This window comes from Tauraco erythrolophus, chromosome 1 (genome assembly GCF_009769465.1).
Source record: "Tauraco erythrolophus isolate bTauEry1 chromosome 1, bTauEry1.pri, whole genome shotgun sequence".
NCBI lineage: Eukaryota > Metazoa > Chordata > Aves > Musophagiformes > Musophagidae > Tauraco > Tauraco erythrolophus.
Window position 1 is genome coordinate 113003476 of NC_141465.1, and position 21810 is coordinate 113025285.

Below are 21810 nucleotides of genomic sequence, written 5' to 3' on the forward strand. Positions count from 1 at the left end.
CACAGGCTTTCTACAGAGTCATGGCCTTCTTTGGATGTAGCCACCTGCTCTAGCATAGCCTGCTCCACCATTAATCTCCACAGGCTGCAGGGTAATCTCTGCTCCAGCGCACCTCCTCCTCCTCCTTTTTCACTGACCTTGGTGTCAACATAGTCGTTTCCCTCACATCTCACTCCTTCCTCTGCTGCAGCCGTGCTGGACCTAACTGGCCTGATGACCTCTGGCAGCCCCAGAAGGACAAGTTCCACTCAGTGGGTGCGCCAGGAGCAAGGTGCTTTGGAGCGCTCCAAGCCACAGTTGCCATCTACCTCCCTGCCAGGAGAGACACCACAGACAGCTGCCTGCACCTTCTACCTCTCTCCACTGCTGGTTCCACCTGGCACAAGTTTCTTTGCCCCTTCTTAAATATGTTATTCACAGAGGTGCTGCTGGTCTTGGCCCTGGCCAGAGGTGGGTCCGACCTGGAACCGGGGAAGCTTCTAGCAGTTTCTCACAGAAGCCACCCCTGTAGCCCCTCCCCTGCTACCCAAACTTCACCACACAAAACAAATACACTGAGCCTCCGGGTGCTACGGCAGTATATATAAATAAATTGGTGAATGACGATGATGATGATATACATTAAGCCCTAAGTACCGTATCAGGCTGCACGCATTTCAAATGTACAAGTAAAGCAATATATTAATTTGCCGCTTATCTTCTTTGCTAAATCTCTTGCATGGGTTTAGAACAAAGTTAATGAAGGCATTTAAGATTATGAACATGGTGCTAAGAGATCATAGCCTCCTCTTGTTTACACTGCCCCCAATATCATTAGTAATGCAAATGAAGATAGTTTTGAAAAAAATATTGTGAAAATATTTGTGTTCATCCAAAGCATCTTCACACACAACATGTGAGACAGGCCATGTTGGTATGCTTCAGAGACCAGACTAAGTAATTAGGTTTAATGTTGCTGTACAAATTGATCAACATGAGGGTCAGGAAAGACCTGTCCCTTCTCAAACACAGGGCACTGCACAACCTCTGTATGCTGCCAGTGGAGATTAACCTCTTAAAGCAGACAATGTTGGCCAGAGACATGAACTTCAAATGTATGTGTAATTACACCGCTTTTAAAAGAAGAGACAATAACATACTGTCTAGGCAGAGATTAATCTCAGGCAGTGTTAGCATTGCTCCTGTGCTTCCTCCAGAGTCAGTGAGGAGGGACAGGCACCTTGGAAAGGTGGTTAATCCTTTGCTAACACCTTCTAAGATGGACCCTCTGCACCCCATCTTCCAAGTCTGTCTCTTCTGGTGACATCCAGTCTCATATTAAGGATATTAAAGACTTGAAGAACCCATTACATCCTTACAATTGGCATCCATACAATTACCTAAAAATACTTTCTTCTTCTCCAAAATATTGCCTGTTTAACTTTGTACTTTTTTTTTACAGTTGCTGTCGCAATGAATACACCAAATAATTATTCTATGTTTGAAAACAATACAAGATTGCATTCTGCTATAGAAAATACTGACAGATAAATTAATATAAAAACATAATCAAGTATCTATGTCAATTAACACCTTATTAATCCAGTTTTCTCTATTAAGGAACACAGGCTTTTAGTTTTGGTTCAACCAATGTAATAAAGACTTATATACTGTGATAGGCATATTTGAGAGTAAGACGTATGGTTTTGCATTACATTTGGGACCTTAGAAGATTTGTTCTTCTATAGATTGCTTCTATTTAAGAGGCCTTGGCTTGGATTTTCTGCAGGATAGTTTAGTTTATGTGGCACTGACTAGGCTCAACTTCACTATGCTCTTTAGAGTCAGTGAGATGAAAAGACTCAGCTGTTCGTGGGTTCTGCTGGCTCTTCCTCTACTTTTTATTGCTCACCTTTCTAGACTGATATTGGCTGACAGACACACACCAAAAGCCACTCCCTGCTGTGCACAGGCTTTGAGATGAGAGATGTGAACCTTCTAACTCTTGAGATGCTCTCTTTAGTGCAGGAGCAGGGGGTAAGAGGAGACTTGATACCAGCAATGACACCATCTCATCACTTAGCAGCATCTCCCTTGGGACCCTGGACAAGAAACATGACTGCAAGTCTTAAAAGACTGGACTTGATATATGTAAACTTTGATATGGATAAACATTTCTTGAAACTGCATACTGTAAAAATGTCCTCTCTGAACTGCAGAGTGAAAGATGAAGTCATAGTTCTCCATGACACAGCATCTTGGCAGGATGCAATAACTATATATGCAAAAATAACCTTTACCAAGTGAAGTGAATGTGCTAGACAGTAGCATAAAATGATACCCACCAGACTATGGTTAGTTATGAATCCCACAAGGAGAAGAAAAGTTCAAAGAGCTAGAAACATAATTAGATTCTTTTGTTTAACTTCAGCAGTATCAGTTTCCTTCTGACATGTCTATCTCTTAAGAACTTCTATGCTAAAACCGAGCCCATTTAATGATGATCTAGAAAAGATGCCTACAAGAGTTTCTTCCTGTCTGTTATTGCAGTTCCTCCCCTAAACTCTGCTCCATTCTAAGGTGCATTTAGCCAGCAGGTCCCACCCCACCCTCTAGAGACACCAGGGAGAAGGTGAAGCTAAGCTGGATGATTTCTGCCCCACAACACACAGCACGGACTAGCAGCAGAGCTCAAGTCTGTAAAATGCAGCTGGCTGGAAAAAGAAAGCAGCAGCCTGCTTCTAAACAGTAATAGCAGCTTTTTTTTTGTTTGTTTAAACAAGCAGCATAGGAATATTATTATCCTCAGTAGGCACCGAATAAAAGAAAAATGGTAAAGCATTACCATGTTATTGGCTGTTTTGTTTTCAATTTGATACAAAAATAGAACAGTGATAATTATGAGACATGCAAAGGAATTATCAAAACACATGGAAAAATAAAAGTGGAGCTAAAGAAATAAAATGTGAAATGTGTTGGGAAGTTTGGCTCCTGTATAAACATTTCCTAACGCAGGCTGTCACAGCTGCTTACCCATCCCAGCACTGAAAGTTTAAAACCAGAATATTTACAGCAAGATACACTAAAAACATCTGGTTGTACCGCTAACACTGTGCACAGCATAGGCTGATTGCTCTTTCAGTACAAAGCGTACGAGAAGCACCTGAATACCTTAGTAACCATCTGCCACTGAACCTACACCTCTTGTTACTACCATTAAAAAAAAAGCATTAGGTTTGTAAATGGAAGAGGCAGAGCCAGTACCCTGGAAATGGTCAGTGGTGGGCCGGCAGCCCCATACTGGCTGCACCTCCCTGTAAGGTAGATGCTTTCGACCCAGGAGGGTAGTGAGTGGTGCTGCTCAGGGGCAAGGATCATGCTTTTGTGGGGACCCACTTGCCAGCCCACTTTGTTGTGACTCAGAGAGGAGTCACGAGGTGTGACGGGGTGTTTATTCTCCCAGAAGGCAGCCACAACTGCCTGATCACAACTCGGTTGAAAGCCTCCATTCATCACCCTCAAAGGCTATCCTGGTGGTAAGCTCCAAGTTCACAAACCCCTACAGCATCCAGGACAAGGGCTGTGCACAAGCTCCAGCTTTGCTGCTCTCCGCACAAGCAACACAGATCAGAACAGGACGAGTATCTTTGACTCCATCACAGCACCCACAGATAAACTCCTGCGGGAACAGATCCCAAGAGAGAAGTCTCGGCACACAGGAAAGAAGCTCCCGTTGTCTGACCAATGCAGTGATGGAGGAAGACTGATGAAATTATATGAGGAACATATTTGAGGTGGGAAACAGATGCGGTTTTTACATTTCCTACAGAAAACTAGTATGAACAGCAGCCTCCTGATATACACAGTTGTCCCAAGAAATGCTGCTGGGGAGAACCGGCAAACCAGCCGTGGCCTCGCTGGGGACTTCTCTGGGAGAAGAGATACCACCTCAGCTAATGCCAAGGCTGCATGCTGCCAAGAACGCAGCCTCACGGATGAAACAAACACAGTGCTGGAAGAGATGGAGGTGGGAATATCTTCCTGAGAAGCCCAAATAATTACAAAGAACTTCTTCGAACAGCGAATGAAGTTGAAAGCTGATACTAAGACATGAAAAAAAAAAAAGCCAATAAATCTCTTGGACTGGGTAACATACAATTGGAATTAATTAAAAGTGGTGGAGAAGTGCTCACCCAGGCATGTGATAATTTTTTTAATGTGATTTGGAAGGCTGAGAACTAAGATTTGGATACACTCCCCGATGGCTTCCATTCATAACAAAGCAGACCCAGCTGTTTGGGGAAATTAAAGCATAATCTCATCATTGGCAGATCCTATGGAAATGTTGCTGTATATCATGAAGAGGACAGTACTTCAGATAGACAACTTCCTGCCTGATGAGCAATTAAGATATAGGCAGAGGAGAGAAACGGAGGAGCAAATGTTGAATTTTTACACATTGGAAAATGATAAAAAAGCAGTTCTTATTCACTTGTAAAACTAAAATGATATGAAAACATCAGAGGCTTTTGTAAAGTGTGATTCTGTAGCATTTCCAGAATTTCAATGTTTTAGTGGTTTTAATGTCTTTACAGTCAATAAATTTTCATTATTTACATGATTACCTATTTTATATCTATATAAATATAGATATAAAAACTGGATATAGAATGGTAAGGAATGAGAGGTTTCAAATACCAAAGCCAAGTTTTTCAGTTATATTTTGTTTTTTATTCACCAGTAAAACAGATTTTAGTCTGTCCAAATTATTAATAAATTTTTGCTGGTTTATCGAATTAATTTTATCAAAATGATTATGAACAAAACAGATTTCAAATATTTGCCACAATTCGCTTCAAAATTTTCTAAATTAAACTTTTTCACTTTACAGTTCTAAATAGTGTTTCAAGATCAGATTTACTTCGAGTTTGCATGTTTAAAAATTTTTAAAATGGCAAGTCAGATGACACAGAAAGGTTATTTCCTCTACACGAATTAGTATTTTCTTTTACTAAATAGCAAGGTGATAACAAGCCCAGTGGAGGACTCTGGTTCTTGCTTTCACTAGGCCTAAGAGGAGATGGTTCTTTCTCACTTTTTCCCTTGGGTCAGTATTTCCTCTTTAATTCCAGTTGCCATGTCACAGGAAGGATATCACACACACCGAATGTGCCAGATACAGCCACATACCCGCATGGCTGCTCGCCAAGCTCCTGAGCTCCTGAAAACCGAGCTTGTGGTGAACGAGACAGTGACGTAGCTGGAGGAGGACTGCTGAGAAGGATTCAGCCCAAGTCCTGCCTGCCACCGATATCAACCAGAAAGAGCCCAAATCAGAGTATAGCCTCGTCCTCTGGGTCCTGTGTGCTTACTCTGCTCACTCTCTTTCCCCAGGGATTGATCTATATTGAAGTCAATATAATTTCCTTATGCGACACCCCCGAGAGATCCCTGGGAAGCAATACAACTCCCTGTTTGCTGGAAATCATGGCCATGTGCATCACTACCAAAAGCACAGGCAAAGGTAAAGATGCTAAAGCAAGGTGGTGTCTTGGTTTTCCCAGAGGAGGGGAGGTGGCAGCACCTCTCTCCATGACCTGAAGCAACAGGACTGAAGAATCAAACACTGGCATGAAACCCCAGCCCTGGAAATTGTTGAAGCTCCTGTCAGTATCACAACATATAACTGGTTTGCAAGTGCAACTTTCAGAATAAAATGAAAAAATGGAAAAGACGCTCCATGTTAGAGGCATTTATATATATATCCTTAATTGCCTTTGTATAGCAACTGGAGGACATCAACCCAGCAGAGAGATCAAAGAGATTACACTGTTTTTCCTTTGGCTGAATATCCCTTTTCAGCACTGCAGTATTTTATCTCACAGGCCCTACTGTGGATGGGAAGCAGCCATGACCACATGCAGCTGCTGTTGGCTAAAGAAACCTGTGGCTGCTTGGTCTTTCTGGGGAACAGACCCACAACTTTTTCTGCCATGGCCATGGCAGTGGCAATGCAAAGAGCAGAAATCTTTGTACAGCTCCTTAACTTACCTCCAGTTACACTGTGGGGATCAGTACGTCTTCAAAACAAACAGATCAAAAACCTTCTCAGATAATGTATATAAATTACTTCATTTTCATAAGAAACTTGTAAATCTGTGGGTTTTGGGGTGGTATTTTTTGGGGGGTCAAAACTGCGTTTTGTAATACGAATCTGAAGAGCTACTCTAATAATTTATTACCTGTGAGGACTGAATTCCCAAAGCACATTATGTAGAAAGGATCCTGCTGACTGCTATTTCAAAGAAGTACAGGATTTGGGATTAAAGATTCTCATTATCAAAACTGACAAATTATTTTAATTATTAACATCAATCAAGTCTCCACAAGGCGTAAATCTTAATAGTTGTTTTTCAATACTTCTTTTTAAAAGTTTCCATTTGTTTTCAAGTGTTCACTGTTGGATAAGACAACGTATTCTGATACAAGCAATCCTATTAATCTGATCCCCTCTCAAAAGGCAGAAGCCTCTGACTGTCTTAGCAATGCTAACCAGGAAGCTGATTTGAAAACCATAGCAACTTATCTTGAACAAATGTCTGGGTTTATTTTAATTTCAGATAAGTACACCTGGTTAAAAGTATAGCAACAGCTCATACTTTCTGAGGAACAATGCTATTCAATTCAAGACTTCAAAGGAAAACAAACAGCAGAACCTCAGGGAAAGCTACTGTGAAGAGAGACAGTATTAGATGAGGGCATCCTGGCTCTTTAAGTAGTAAGAACTGGTAAATCAAGCAAGGCAAGACCTCAGCCCAGAGCTCCAGTCCATGTAGATCTATAATGTCACAGCCACGAGCAAAACACAGGCAGTATGGGAAAACCTCAAATCAAAAGCCCAAGGTAGTGAAATTTATCACTGATCACCCCAAGGCATCATAAAGCAAATGAAAATGGCAAGAAAGCAAGCAATAAAGATGTTTCCTTGGAGGCAAGTATAGTCAAGGCAAAAACAGATTCCTTTCAAACAAGTGGAAACAAACAGAAGAAAAATGACGCATCAGATCAAGTCCATGCTGCCATAGCTCAGCCCACCTTTACATATGGACAAGCTACTCCAGGACTGACACCAAACTCAAGGCACAAGGACAGTCCTCTGCACTCTTCCTTTTGCATGTGGATGTTAGCAGGGCCACCACGCATGCACTGCTTCACCACTTGGCACTGTTGGACACAGTGCCACTGATGTTAATAGCAGACAGTAGTGCAGGTGAGAGATGCACCATTAGCTCCTGTTGTTCTCCCCTGGCAGAAGGCAGGGAGAAGCAAAAGGATCCTGCCCATCCTTTCTGAGCACCTTCACCCTGCAGAGCCCAGCCAGCAGCTTACTATGCCCCTCTCTATCCAAAAACATGAACTGCAGTTTATCATAAAATCTGCAACAGCTGGACGGCGGATGAGCTGGGCCCCAAAACATTGCTTAATTTATTTCTGTACAGCACGAAATCTTGACATAGAAAGGGGATTGTGAAATGTTTCCAAAATGATCATTGGTTTTTTTGCTAAGACTGCTGAATCTTTCCTGCTTTCCAAAAAACATCTGGGAGACAGAGAAATATATATTTAGTCATAACACTCAAACATGAAAAAAGTTCATAAATTTGCTTCCTATTGAGCAAAAACCAGAAACTCAGAACCTTTGTCTACTCCAGCAAATTTACCCGCTGCTGATAAAGCAGTTACAACTGATGCTGAACTCATTTTAACTACAAGTGTAGCCAAGGGTAAACTGTCTTTCCATATAATTTTCTGAATTCTACTGAATTCAACAGCAGGTAAACGTGTCAGTTCTTCACTGAATATCTAAATATGAATTTAGGACCTTAATTTTAAATTGCTAGGTTAACACATTTCACTTTGAACCATCACGAGTTCTGTAATGCTGTCAAACGTTCAAAAACATTGCTGCAGTCAAACCTTCAGAAACATTACTGCAGATATACAGAGGCAACCCATCAGTAAAATCCAAAGCAAATGTAAAGCATTATCAGAAATTCCGCTCGTTTGCTTTAACTCCAGTAAAAATCATCTTCCATAATTTGATCTACATTTCCAAAATAATTTGCCTTGTGACTTGAGACCTAAGGGGGAAAAATAACACTGTCGATTTCTTTTAAAAAATAGTGGCAAGATGAAAACTGTGGTAAAATCCAGACCGGGCTCTGGACTAAAGGACCCCAGTTACATCACTTAAAATGACCTAGTGGAGGACATAAAGCTCGGTGTGTTTTTATTCACAGTCATACTTTTCTATCAGGCTCTGTAAAGTACATGAAGTGGGTTTCCAGGTGTAATTCCAGCTGCTAGGAAGCCAGAAGGCACACATATAATTATTCCACTCAAGCCACTCTGACTGACCTAGAAGTTGAGAAGCAGTAACGCCATGCTGCCCACTGTGGACCACGTGTCTGTGGTGGCTGGGGGCTCACCAAGGGCGAACTGGCAAGGAAGCTCTCATTTAAGAGCACAGAAGGCAGAATGCAAAATCTTATTATTCAGAAAGGTCAAGCGCAACTAATGCATTACCTGCCTGCTGCTACTGATCCTGAAAGTGTACTACAAGTCCTTCACAGCGACCACTGCTCTGTAAACAATTACATTTGTTCTGCTTAGAAAAATGTGTATATATTGCTCAAAAACATTTGCAGCAACTTGTCTGTCAAAAGATTGCACCCTCATTTTCATAAATTAACAGAAATTTCTTTCAGCTTTAGCACTCTATCACCTTTCTGTTTACTATGCACTCTATCATCATGCACTCCTTATGTGTATACATAAGAAATACTTTCATTGCGAGCTTTGGGGATTTTTTTCCCTACTGTATTTTTCAACAGCACATTTATATACAATAAAATGATAGGATTTAAGAGCTTTATGCTCATATTTTTTTTATATTGTTGATTAGCACCCACAGTTGTGCATCAGGCATCTTTTGTATATATGAGATACATGTCAACTGAATGAAAACCAGCAACTGCTCAGCCCCTCAGCACAAGCAGGAACAGATGTTTCTTTCAAGTATCATGCCTCAACTTACAGTAGACCCACTCTCTACTTACCCCAACCATACAATTGTCTTCCCTCTTTCTGAGGCTGGGAAGAGGTTCAGGCTTCACAGCATGTGCTGAAGACCAGTCAGGCTTTTGGGCAAAACACAAAATTAGCTCCAAAGAATGAGGTATTACAAAGGAAGAACCTGCAAGTTCTCTTCTTTCTTTCTCCAGTTTCACTGTAGCTGCAAACTGAAGGGAGAAGGATGTAGCCTCTCAAGGGACTGCTCAAGAATTTCCAGCTTTGCTGGTGGAGCTGGTTGGAGGACAAATGCTGGTGGAGGACAAGCTGAACATGAGTCAGCAGTGTGTCCTTGCAGCAGTGAAGGCTAACCATTTACTGGGCCGCATCAGCAAGAGAGTAGCCAGCAGGTCATGGAAGCCATCCTTCCCTCTGCTTGGCATGCGTGAGGAACCTGGATCACTGTATGCAGGTGTGGGGCCTCAGCATGCTGATACTGGAGAGGTTCCAGAGGAGGGCCACCAAGATGGTTATAGATCTGGAGCAGACGATGTGAAAAGAGAGACTGAGGGACCTGGCTTGGTTCAGCCTGAAAGAAAGGAGCATGGGGGGACCTAACAGTTGTCCTCAACTACTGAAAAAAGGGAATAATAGAGAAGATGGAGCCAGACTCATCTCATAGGTGCCTAGCTAAAGGAAACGAGGAAAAAAGAAGAAAAAGTTGCAATAAGGAACATTTTAACTGAACATAAGGGGGAAAAAAACATAATGACATATCTCCAACACAGTGCATTTTGCCCAAAATAGTACCCAGAAACTCTTCATTTGCTCAGCACTCCAGGAATGGAGGACAGACCACTCAAAATGTAAAGCTACTTTGCAGTTAAGAGCCCTGCACTTGGGTTAGGAGCAGTGATAATGCTGGAACCACCAAGGATGTGGCAAAGACGTGCTACCTAACATTTACCAGTGAGTTACAGTAGCTCAGGTAAAAATGGCAGGCACATGCCTTCAGCAAAGAGAAGGATACAATCCTCCTTCATGCCACTGTATTTATTTTTAGCGCTACTGGGTTTTATCAGTAGAGCTAAATCTAAATCTAAAGCTAAAGCTAATCTTTATCAGTAGAGTTTTATCTCTATCTCTCTTGGCCAGGGCATTTAATAGTGTGGCCACGGTTAGATGACATAAAGAAAGCACACAAAAGGAATGGGAACCCTACAGAAAACTACTTAGCGCAAGGGAATTGTTGCCACACTGTTAGTGACTGCAACTGCCAAAACTCAGAAGATCACTCAAAACACTCATCTCATATATTTATATACTAAACTAAGTACTTATTGCAAAAGCACTTAGCAACGGCTAGAAGTTCCAGAATTCTGTTAACACCTGTGGGAAAAACTGAAGGTAAAAATGGCTCCTTACTCTAAATATCAGCCCCACTGAACACGGTATGTGAATATTACACTGAGCTCTTTCTTCATCAAAAAGTGTTAGAGAAGCCGGACAAGAAATTGTCTCCACTTCACATCTATTACATCTTTGTCAGTATATTATTCCTGAGAGAAAATGATGGTGTTCATTTCCTTCAATATGCTAAAGTAATCATTCTCCCAGTGGCATACAGAGAAGAACAGACTCAATTGCTCACACTCACCTTTGAAGAGCAAGTCAAAGTTTTAGGCAAAATTCTGTAAAAACTTCTTTCATTCTATCTCATTCAACAGCATATTTCTTTAATTAAACCCTAGATTCTAATTCTATTAGAATCACAGATTCCATGTTATAAGGGAAATTACATATGTTACTGAAAATTAATACAACCATCTCTACCACTTGCTAAACGTACTCCTTAATTTGTGTAAATATGTAATGATACAGCGGATAGCAGAACAATGACTAATACTGAGAGAATGCATAGTTGGTGATGGTCAAGCTTTAGTTTAACTTGCAGCAGGGCAGTCATCCCATTTGCCCTTTTCCCCTTTACTTCTATCATTACCACTAAATCTACAGGATTGATGCTCAATACGAAGAACTTCCCAATTATGTCAATACAAAATGTACTTTCAGGATGCCTGTGTGACTGGCTTTTTTCTTTTCCCAAAATAAAGTAGTCTCAATGATCCAAAGTTGCAATCCTTTTTTTTTTTTTGTTTTAATTACTTCAGCAACTAGAAGAAAAAAAAAGATCTACAAATAAAAAGTCTACTGTCAGTTGGCTTCCTTCAGCCTCATAAGCCACAGTGCATTATTAGCCAAGTAGTCAGTAATATTCACTCATCGTGTCCTTAATTGGAAAGATACTGCAGATGCTTGGAAACAGTCATAAAAAGAGACAGCACTGGAAAACAGCAGACATCAATTTACCTATGTGCTCTCAAGAGAACTACAGAAGAAATGGATATGGACTACACGGTATGTTCTATTAACTGTATTTTAAAAAATAGTTTTAATACTTTTAATATGCATAGAAGTTGTTTGGAGTGTTAGGTAGATCATAAAGCAACTCGTTAGTAGAAATGCTACACTAACAGGAAAACTAAGGATTATTTTTGCTTGAAACTGGAAAGATCTGCACCTCACATACAGCTCCAAGTATGCTATTGTTTGGAAGTTCAGTATGAAATTGGAGGACATCAAGAAAAAAAGCAAGAAAACTGCAATAGGATAGCAGTGTCTCATACTTAACCACTGCATACCACCAAGATAATTAATCAAGCACTGTACGTAGAGTTTATAAGGCAACATGGAACATCATTGGATGTTTTGAAGAACATTTTAGACAAGCCTGCCTGAGAAATGAAGCAATTCTAGATTATCTTGCCTTGAAGAAGAGGAATGGATAATATGACCTTCCTCTCAGTACTATTTTCTAACTCATCTTGAAACTTTGGGAAAAAACAATAAAAGAAATTAATACATGCAACAGAGATAAATAATGACTATGGGAACTATAAACTCCTGTCCAGCAAATGCTTCCATACATGCTGAACTTTATTATCTTAAGTCATCTTACAGATGTCAAGGGGATGACTCAGAACAGTAAAATTATGAGATGCCTAAGTGTTTGCACTACGAGTGCAATAACTCTCACTTCTGTACAGCATGACGAAATACGACTGTTCACACTTCTGTGCTGCCAGTAGGAGAGCTTCCAAATTAAAACAATTAAAGTCTGGAAAAGCGTGGCTAGTGAAGAGCTTGGTTTGTACAAGAAACATTTGTATGTTGGACTTCGACTTTGGACATATGACTTTGGATGTAGAAAAAGAGATGGGGCAATGAATCAGTGAGTTTTGTAATGCTTTCGTACATTCACTTGGAGCGTATGGAGATGAAATAATAAGGATGATTTAGTGTAAGAAGCTCCCACTGGTGAAGTCAGGATGTCTTGACACCAAATATTTTACAATACTGGCACATTCTTACCATGATCTCTAAAGAGACCTTAATGTTGTCAATCTTGAAGTGAAGCGAGGTATCCTTGTTCAATATTACAGAATACATTTATATCAATAACAAATGGATCAGCCAATATGAGGATTTGAGGTATAAATTCAACTGTTTACAGACTTTTTTGAGGGGTTATTTCCCAGGATGGGATCTCTGAGAGCTGTCGTCTCTCTTGCCAAAGCAAAGATAGTATGTGCAATGACAGAGTGCTGGAGATCCTGTTGGAATGCTTACACAAAAGGAGCAATAAAGACTGTTAAGTCACACCTGGTTTGTTTCTACCAGACTAATATGCATTATGTCTGGTAATCACTTTAATAACTTTTAGATAATTGCTTAGAGGACTGAATCTGAAAAAGAAATAGCAGTTAAATCGGTCTAACAGGCAGTACTCCTAAAGTAACATTATTAGTGGTAACAGAATATAAATGAGGAAATGAAAATTAAAGTTAAATGAACATTTCTCCTGCTGTGACTCAGCTCTGCACCATGAATGTTACTAGGGACATTTTTACTGCCTTGAACAGAGCAGGACCAAGCCTATTGCTTTAATCATTAAAAACTGATTAAAAGGGAACATTGAAAAATAAACATTGGGAAACTATTCCCCTCGTGCTACAGAATGGAATAGAAATGGAAAAAATAGTGGCTTGTTCATTTAGTCTCATTGCTTACTTACAGTAACTTATATGAGGCAATAAGGAATATAAATATCCAAAAGCATAATGGAAGAAAGAAAATACCCCCTTGCCAGGAGTAACAATCTAAAGGAGAAAGGTGTCTCTTGGGTATTCCACTCTTCTGAAAATGAGTTATCTTTTGAGAAAATTTCCACTGGTGAATTGACAATGACAGTAGTAAATTCAAGGCAAAAACTGCAAGAGTCTATTTCTAATAACTCTATGTTTTGTCTTCTTTTATTTGGCAAACTGTCTAAATACCATTGTGGCATTATATTTAACTATCTCACAAGGACTAAATCAGCTAATACATTATTGCTGGGCTTGAAAAAACATCAGGAAGACTTATTTATAAATAGCTTCTCTGTGTTCAGCGTATTAATTTTTTTATTCTTCCAAGGAAGGAAAGTTACTGCCAAGAACTATACGCCAGTACCATTTGGCAAACTTTTTGTAGCCTTATCTGATCTGCAGAGACATTAAATCTGTACTGCAAGTACATTTTCAAAAACTCATTAAAAGGCAGAATCTACTGTCTATTACACAAATACATATACAGTTGATAAGACATGCTATAACAGTATAGCTGCTGTGGAGGTATTTCCCCAGAATTCACTCAGTGCCAGCAACATATACGTAGCTGACATCTTCCCAGTGAAAAATCTTAGAAAGCTTCTGACAGAAGTCACTGCACACAATCATTAGCCATGCTGCCATTTTGAAATACCTTTTTTTCCCCCTTTGCCTTCATTGCACTCAAAAGCTGCATCTTGCACTATGGGCAGCGTTTTAAAAAGGGATCGCTTATGTAGGAATTTTAGCATGTGAATTGCCATACACATGGTAATTTCAAAAGTAAGGAATAGCCATGTGAAAGGTCTTATTCCCTTGTTTGCACGTAATGTTAAGTTTAACTAGTTAAAATACTTTTTCAGGAATGACACACTACATGATAAATTTCAGCCTAGAGTTATTTTTTTAATGAATGAATACAAACCATTTACAGAAAGTTTTTTTAAAAGGCAGACAGAGCTAGATCTTTCATTGTACAGCAGCAACGGGCATTGCCAGAACGCAAAGCAGGATGTTACATGCTGTGGAAACACTTCCGCAGATCTTAAATCCTTGCAAAACCTATCCAAGGCCTTAATTTCTTCCTCTGTAATACATGTATACCTAATCATGTTTCAACTTTCATCTTCTCTCCTTTCTCTCCCATAGTCTTGACATCTAATGTTCTGTTCAAAGCACAAGCAAGCAGAAAATTCTTTTATCTTATCCTTGGGGAAAGTGCAAAGCATCAAGCAGAGGTAACAAAGTCCCTTCAGCATCTCTCCTCTTTATTAACCGAGAAATGCCATTCGGTTTCATATTTTGCAGGACTGGGCAAAATCTAGTGGTGTGAGTGCATAAGGAATCAGATGGTGTCTCTGATCTAATCTCTGCTGCGTGATATGAAGCCCATGCCCCTATCATAGACATGAAAGCAAAGACTATATAACTGCACCGGCAGCAACTGAAACTCAATCGAAGTTTTCTGTGCTATGGTTTTACTGTACATACTTACATTTTTAGGATATTCTTTATGGTTATATGATTTAGCAAGAACTTTTTATATTAAAACACAAGGACCAGTTTAAATCAGCTTGCAAAAAGAATTACAAACCACAAGGTATAGATTTCAGAATTGACCCATTACGCATGTTAGGATATACTTGATTTGGATTCTTTTAATTGATTTTAAGGATAAAGGGAATATTAGATCACAGAGGCCATAGTATTTGGTCATATAGTTGAATATCATCTATATGAAGACATTATATATTGAAGCCAAGAATATGGATAAATTAGAGCACTTCAGTCCCTGAGAAACTAGGCAGAGACGTGTGAGGTTACAGTACAAGAATGCCTGAGGTCCATGCATGGCAAGGAGCTGATGGGCTGCCCGCAGAGGCAGTGTCCCTGCCAGGCAATGGTGATCCCTGATGCGAAAAAATTATAAATTCTCTGGTCTTTGTTAATCTGATTTTACTAATTTCTTCCCAGTCCAAAATCTGGTCAGGATTTGGAAGTTGGGCATCTAAACAAAGACTCACCAGCCACATAATTAAGAAATAAGATTGTTTGTACTCCTTGTTTCTGTTACATGCGTCCCATCTCCACCAGTGTTTCATCCCTGATTGCTTAGAGAATGCAAGAAACCCACAAGTTAAAGCAAGCCTGCATTCCTCCCTCCCCACCCCACATCAAACACAACTAAATCCAGAAACTATTTGGCAAATTGCATGTTAGAGAAAAAATACCACTAGATCAATGAAGTCTATTAGTAGAAGTCCTATATCATAATCACATCAAGGGATTTTATATTCTAAGCTATTATACTCCTGTACTTGAGTGTTGTTACTTGAGAATGACTGGATTTCAGAGTGAAATTATTTTATTGTTTATTCAATTTCACTTGAAATTATCTGATTTTATCTTGCTCTGACTTTTTTGCTCCTCATTGCAGTGAGGATGATGGAAGAAGCCACATGTGAGCAGTCTCAACTTAAATGCAGCAGCTAGAAGCCTGAGTAAAAAAGACAGTGCTCACATGAAATTCACATCTGCCTTGTTCAAAGCCTGCGTACTGAAGTGAATTTAATGAGTAGTCCAGTAAGGATCTGTAGACAAAAATGCATTCAAACCAAGCACTGAAATAGTTTCAAGCAACAGATTAATTCACACAAAGCGAAGCCTCTTCAGAAGTACTTTGTGGCAAAAACACCTACACTTATTAACCAGATTACTTGTTGAACATAAACTGTCTTGCTTTAGCTGAAAGTCTACACTGTGCTCCTACGGGAAGCATATGTGAGTTCTTGTACAATAGCTCTTATCACCAAAAATGGTATCTTTGGATCAGGTTTTGCATATAAAAAGAAATTATCTGTGAAAATTATCCTGTGTGAATTGTGTTACTTTGTTTACACTGAATGTACCATTTAATTTTTTTTTTGTAATGAATGATATTTCAAATTCATCATGTCAGATAAAGATACGACAATTATACCTTTCAGTTGCAATTACTGTTATTTGTGCGAATGTTTTCCACCCGCTTGTTTTAGCTCTATTGTTTTATAAGTTATGTTGGCAAGAATTTTTCCAAACAACAAAAATGCCCCTTGACATCTAACTTTTCATAAAATACAGTCATTTGTGTTCTTATAGCACAGCTCTCTTGGTGAAATTACATAGTTCTAATAAAAAAGAATATTACACCTTAAAAAAAAAAAAAATAGAAGAATAAAAGAAAGTGGTATGGTAGCACTTCCAGTCCACATCTAGATTAACAAAATAAACATGGCTAGTTATGTTGGCCACTGCGGCCAGCTGGCCTGGAAAGGCCCATCTTCATCCTTCTAAACATTTTTATTCCCCAAAAGAGGGTGCACGCTTACAACTGCATCCTCGAATGTTCAAATTTTGGAGATACTCTAAGGAAATGTTTGGGAGAGTGTCAACCATCAGGGCCAAAAGATATGCCAGCTGCCACTCTAACGGTTTAACCAGGGGGAGATCAAGTCTGAGTGGTCAGGAAGGCTCCTCATTTAGTTTATCTGTATAGACACGGCCAGGGAATATATAAGAAAATGTAGACAATAAAATTGTAACTTTATGGAATCCTGAGGGAAACCTTATTGTACTCCTGGGCTCCCAATTCCAATTAAATAAGCCCAAAAGGAAGGAATTAGCCACTGAATAGTAATGGCTATTGTCTTCTTCAGAGCCTGCTCCTCTTGAATCTGAAATGCTTTTTCTCTGTCCTCTAGCCTCTTTGTTCTGGAAAACAGTTTATGTAAGAAATACTCCAGTAAACACATTCACCTGGTATTCATGGCTTCAGATTTTAAAAAACATATAGTGTCAGTGGAATCCTGCAGAGCGCAGTTGTGTGTCTTCTGCCTCATCTCTCACATGGTACCAAAGCCAGAGCCAAACCCTGTGAGCCTCCCATCACCTTCTGGATCAAAATACCTTCTTCTACCTAACTCCTAGAGCACTACGCAGAACAAGCTTTCATCCTCCAGATGCACCTGAGCCTTGTGTAAGTTCCTGGCAAGATATGTTCACAACAAAACATCTGCTGCCTTTAAGAGAACAGGTTTTCACCCCTGTGGGGTTACTAAAGCAGGTTAATCTTTTTGGTCAAAATAATCCTGTCACCCCATTAAAATTCCATACATTTTTCGTGGGAAAGTGTCTATCTTGTTTTTTGTAAGTAGGGAAGAGAAGAAGGGACCAATGACAACAATAAGTAAGTATAATTTTTAAAAAATAATTCTGAAAAAGTATTTCCCAGAATAGATAAAAAAAATTCCGAAGAATCTTTTTTGACATTTTTCACTTAGTATGGTCAATACTTTTTGACCCACTGTTTCTATTTGACATTTTAGGACAAAAGGGTCTGAGTTAGCTGGCATGAAGCCACACCATGACCTACAAAGAAAGTGCAAAGCCTGTAATTAATTAGCCTCGCTCCACAGCAGACACGAGGACGATATCAGCGTGCTGAAGAATATTTGCTCAGACAGCAGAAGGAAAGCTAAGGGAAAGCAGGAAGGCAGGAAACAGTTAATCAATCCTAATGGATAATGGGATTATAAAAAATAAAAGAGAAAAAGTGTTGAGAAATCAGTTATTTGCCATGAAATGGAAAATAAAATCAGTAGTAAAAGAAACTGGAATAGGCTGGAAAACAGGAAGACAGCAGAGAACTATAATCACAGAAGAGGAGGAAATTGCACCCACTTGGAAATAACAGCTCTGGCCTTTCTCAGGCAGAACTGTCGCTCTCAGGAAACCCTTCTGATTTTCAGAAAGTTGAAAAAAATGAGAGAAAAGCACAAGGTATGCCATCAAGAGTGAAGAAGTAAGTATGGAGTCAGGCTAAATGACTTTCTATTACATCTTGTTTCCTAGTATTTTGCTAAAAAGGACACTCAGGGGCGACAATATCCCTTTCTCCTCTGAACTAGATCCTGAGAAATTCCTCCCTCTCTTTGCTGTCTCGCAGACTTCTCTTCCTTTAATTCACCTCCTTTGCAATGAGGCCCGGACTGTGCCCCTTGCACCTACCTGGAAACCTAAGGAGAGAGCTGCTCAGCTCCGGGAAGTTCTCCGGCCGGCTGAGAAGCCGCTGCCTGCCCTGCCACACAAATAAACAGCCTCGGTGGTTCGCTCTGCCAGCTCCCAGCCAGCCTGGCCTAGCCCTGACCTCTTTGGCAGGAGGAATATTACAGTCAGCCAAGTCCTGGCTTAGCCCAAGCCCTGTTTGATCAGCTGAAGATTATGCTAAGAGCTTTCCTATCTGAATACAGCATGTGAGCATTCGGGCTGGCTTCTGCCTTCCTGTTGTAATTACTTGATAATCATCATCAGCACACACACCTTCCACAGACACCTCCCGAGCAAAGGGTCCAAAGCTCTCCTGTCATCAGCCTTTTCCATGCCCCTGGAAAAGGGATCACTGGGTGAGAAACTGTGGCGTGAAGCCATTATCCTTATCATATACTGTGGGATATTTTTTTGAGAAACACAAATGCGAGCAAAGTGATTAGCCATGGCTTTGCCCTACAGAAATAACGCTGCTTCCTTCTGATAAGCAAAGTAACTGTTTTGAATGTGACTTCACCTTATTCTGTCCTGTTACACAAATCAGGGATGTTATCTTGGAGACAAGGACAATAGTACAAATAATCTATTCCCATGACTTTCGTGGCATCCGTGTTATCTTGCTTAAAACCAGAAAGTTTTGCAAGTAAAGTCTGATGTCACACCTGGCTCTGGTGGGATCAGGTCATGTCCAGGTCCAGGTTCCAGCACTTGCTTTCTGAGGCAGTCAGCAAACCTGTAACATTTCTGTCTTGTCCTTGTGGATTAATAACAGAAGTATCAGCTAAAACCTGAACGCTCATCAGCTGGAAATGCATCTTCTTGAACTAAAACTGATCATAGAGCAGCTGTGGGTTTCTGATGTGATGCAGCTGAAATGAAGGCAAATGCAATCTTACAGAGGCATTTCCAACATAGATTTGCAAATACAAGTGTCTCTGTGTAAAGTATTGATGAGATATCAAGCAATCCAACTGGCAAGCCACATTCAATGTAATACATGGCTAATGGCACCTAAGGTAATTGAGGGAGACCAAAACCTGCTTTGGGAGAGGAAAAAGGAAAATGTGGCTTGTTTAGTCTAGTCAAACAAAAGCTGAGACAGACTGATCTCTCTCTCTAGGGGAGAACAAGGGAGTTAATCTAAGATTCTATACTATAAAAATAGTGCCTGAGAAAAGGTATTTACATTGGGGTCATGAAAGCGAGTACGACCTAGCAGTCAATTCCTGGCCTTTACAATAGAAATCTTTTGCTATACAGGTACTTCTAAAATGGGAGATGGGAAAATTCTGAAAGGATTATATGATGTAAAGCTTGTGGCAACTGGGGCAAGACTCATGGACCAGAAAGTGCCCTCCACATAAAAAATAAGTGACACAGTGATGCTCCACTAAGAAAAAGAACAGACAATCTGACCCTGCTATCAGGGGTCCTTTCCTCTCAGCAACCACAGCTCCTGATGACAGCAGGGCTCTCAGTATGAATAAATCCATTTGGGAACTCACCTTGTACAGCCAGTATACTGCTCCTTGAATAGTTAAAGCTCAGATTTGGTTTCCCTGTCCACATAGAGTCCACTTGCAGCTAAGCAAACACATTGTTATGATCCTCCCCCACTATCAGAAACAATTATTTCCTGCAAGAAGTTACCCCATTTTCTTTTCTGACCTATTTAGACACACATTTATGCGCGCACACCCTAAGTGAAATCAAAACAATGTGCTTAAACAGAGCAAATTTGGAAAGAAGTGTCTTACTGGTGGCAATGTTTTATTAGGGGCTGTACTGCAAAGAGACATGGAGAAGCATCTTACACAAATGAGACTACTCAAGTAATTACTTATCGTAAGCCTTTCACAATGTAACATATAGGGCTTTTAGTAAAAGAGGGAGATAACACCATAGCTTATTTGGCGTATGGATGGCAACTGAATAGCATGCTTGGAAATATTTAGCATTAACAAAAAGTCTAAATCCATTAATCTGAAGCGACCTCGGAGATCAGCTATGACACAACCCATCCAGAACAGAAGAATATCATGAAATACATTACAAATATTTCACTGAGAAGTATACTCCAGTGAGAAGGTAGTGTTCAAAATGTCGCAATACAAAGCTCTGGTCTGGGGACACAGGGAGAGATTAGCTTAACCTTTAATGGTACTGGCCTTGTCCATTCTTGGCTCCACCTCAGTCTCTGTTAAAAGGGGTAACTTGAAGGTGTGCTAAGTAATTTATAAAACCAGATCCTTTATTGCTGTAGTACCTTTGAATTCACTGTTGGGGTTTGACTCATGTGATACAGGTGTCTTTCACCTGCTTGGCTAGCATTGGCCACTGAAATCATCTAAGAAAAAGCTGACCAAAGCATAAGATCAAATTAAAAAAAAAAAAAAACACAACAGTATAGATGCATATTCCACCTCTTTTTGATTCATGCCGAGTTACCTACAGACTTTTCTTGCTTTTTTGCCCTGCACTTGCCCTGTATGTTTAGCTTGTATGCTTTTCTTTAGTCAAAGACTGCTTAAGACACACTAAAACACTGTGGTCTTTAGTCAAAGACTGTACAAAACTCCTTGTACATTCCTTGTACTTCACGCAGCAAGGTCCTATTCTCAGTTGGATGCTCTATGAGCTAATGTAATATAAATATGAGTTGGAAAGTTAAGACAGGATACTCAGACCTCACATCCAGTCTACTCCCCTTGTACAGACATAGCTCAAGCATACAGGGCAGCATCACACTGTGAGGGAGCAACAGATTTAAATCATCTGTGATTTATCCTATCTACTGATCTGTCATTCAGCTCTTCAGTGGGAAGACATTTCACACTACACAACTCAGCTTTATTTCAATTTTTCTACCCTTGCATGTTGCTTAAGCCAACCCAAGTTGCTGTGACAACAAGCTGGTCCTACATTGAAAGAAAAAATGCTTAGACAATCAGGAGCAAGGGACATATGGGAGAAAGAGCCTCAGTCCTGTAATCCAGAGAAGAGGCAGCAGGCAGATGTTTGCGTGAGAAAAAGGGGTCTCAAGAGCACTGAGCAAGAAGTGAGAGATGATAAAAGAAACTGTTGAAAACAATGTGGATGGGGACCTTAAATCTAAACAACTTTCTAGTTCATGTCCTGCCTGTAATAACACACGACAATCTATCCTTTGCTTTTTTATTGGTAAAATTGACTAGAATTAAGATTTAGGATTTGATTTACTGGTAATTCATCTCTTACAACACATAGCAGCAGACTGTTTTAGTTGGGATTAAGACTGAACTCCTAATTCGCAATCTCCCAATTCGCAATCTCCCAATTCGCAATCTCCCAGTCGGTCCAGTCTATTCCCTCTACCAGCGCACAAATCCAACAGAAGCTGTAATTTGCTGCAGTTTGCTGTTGTTATTAAAATCCAGCATTTGTAGAGTAAGGGCTACAATGAGAGGCTGAACTCATTTCACCTTTC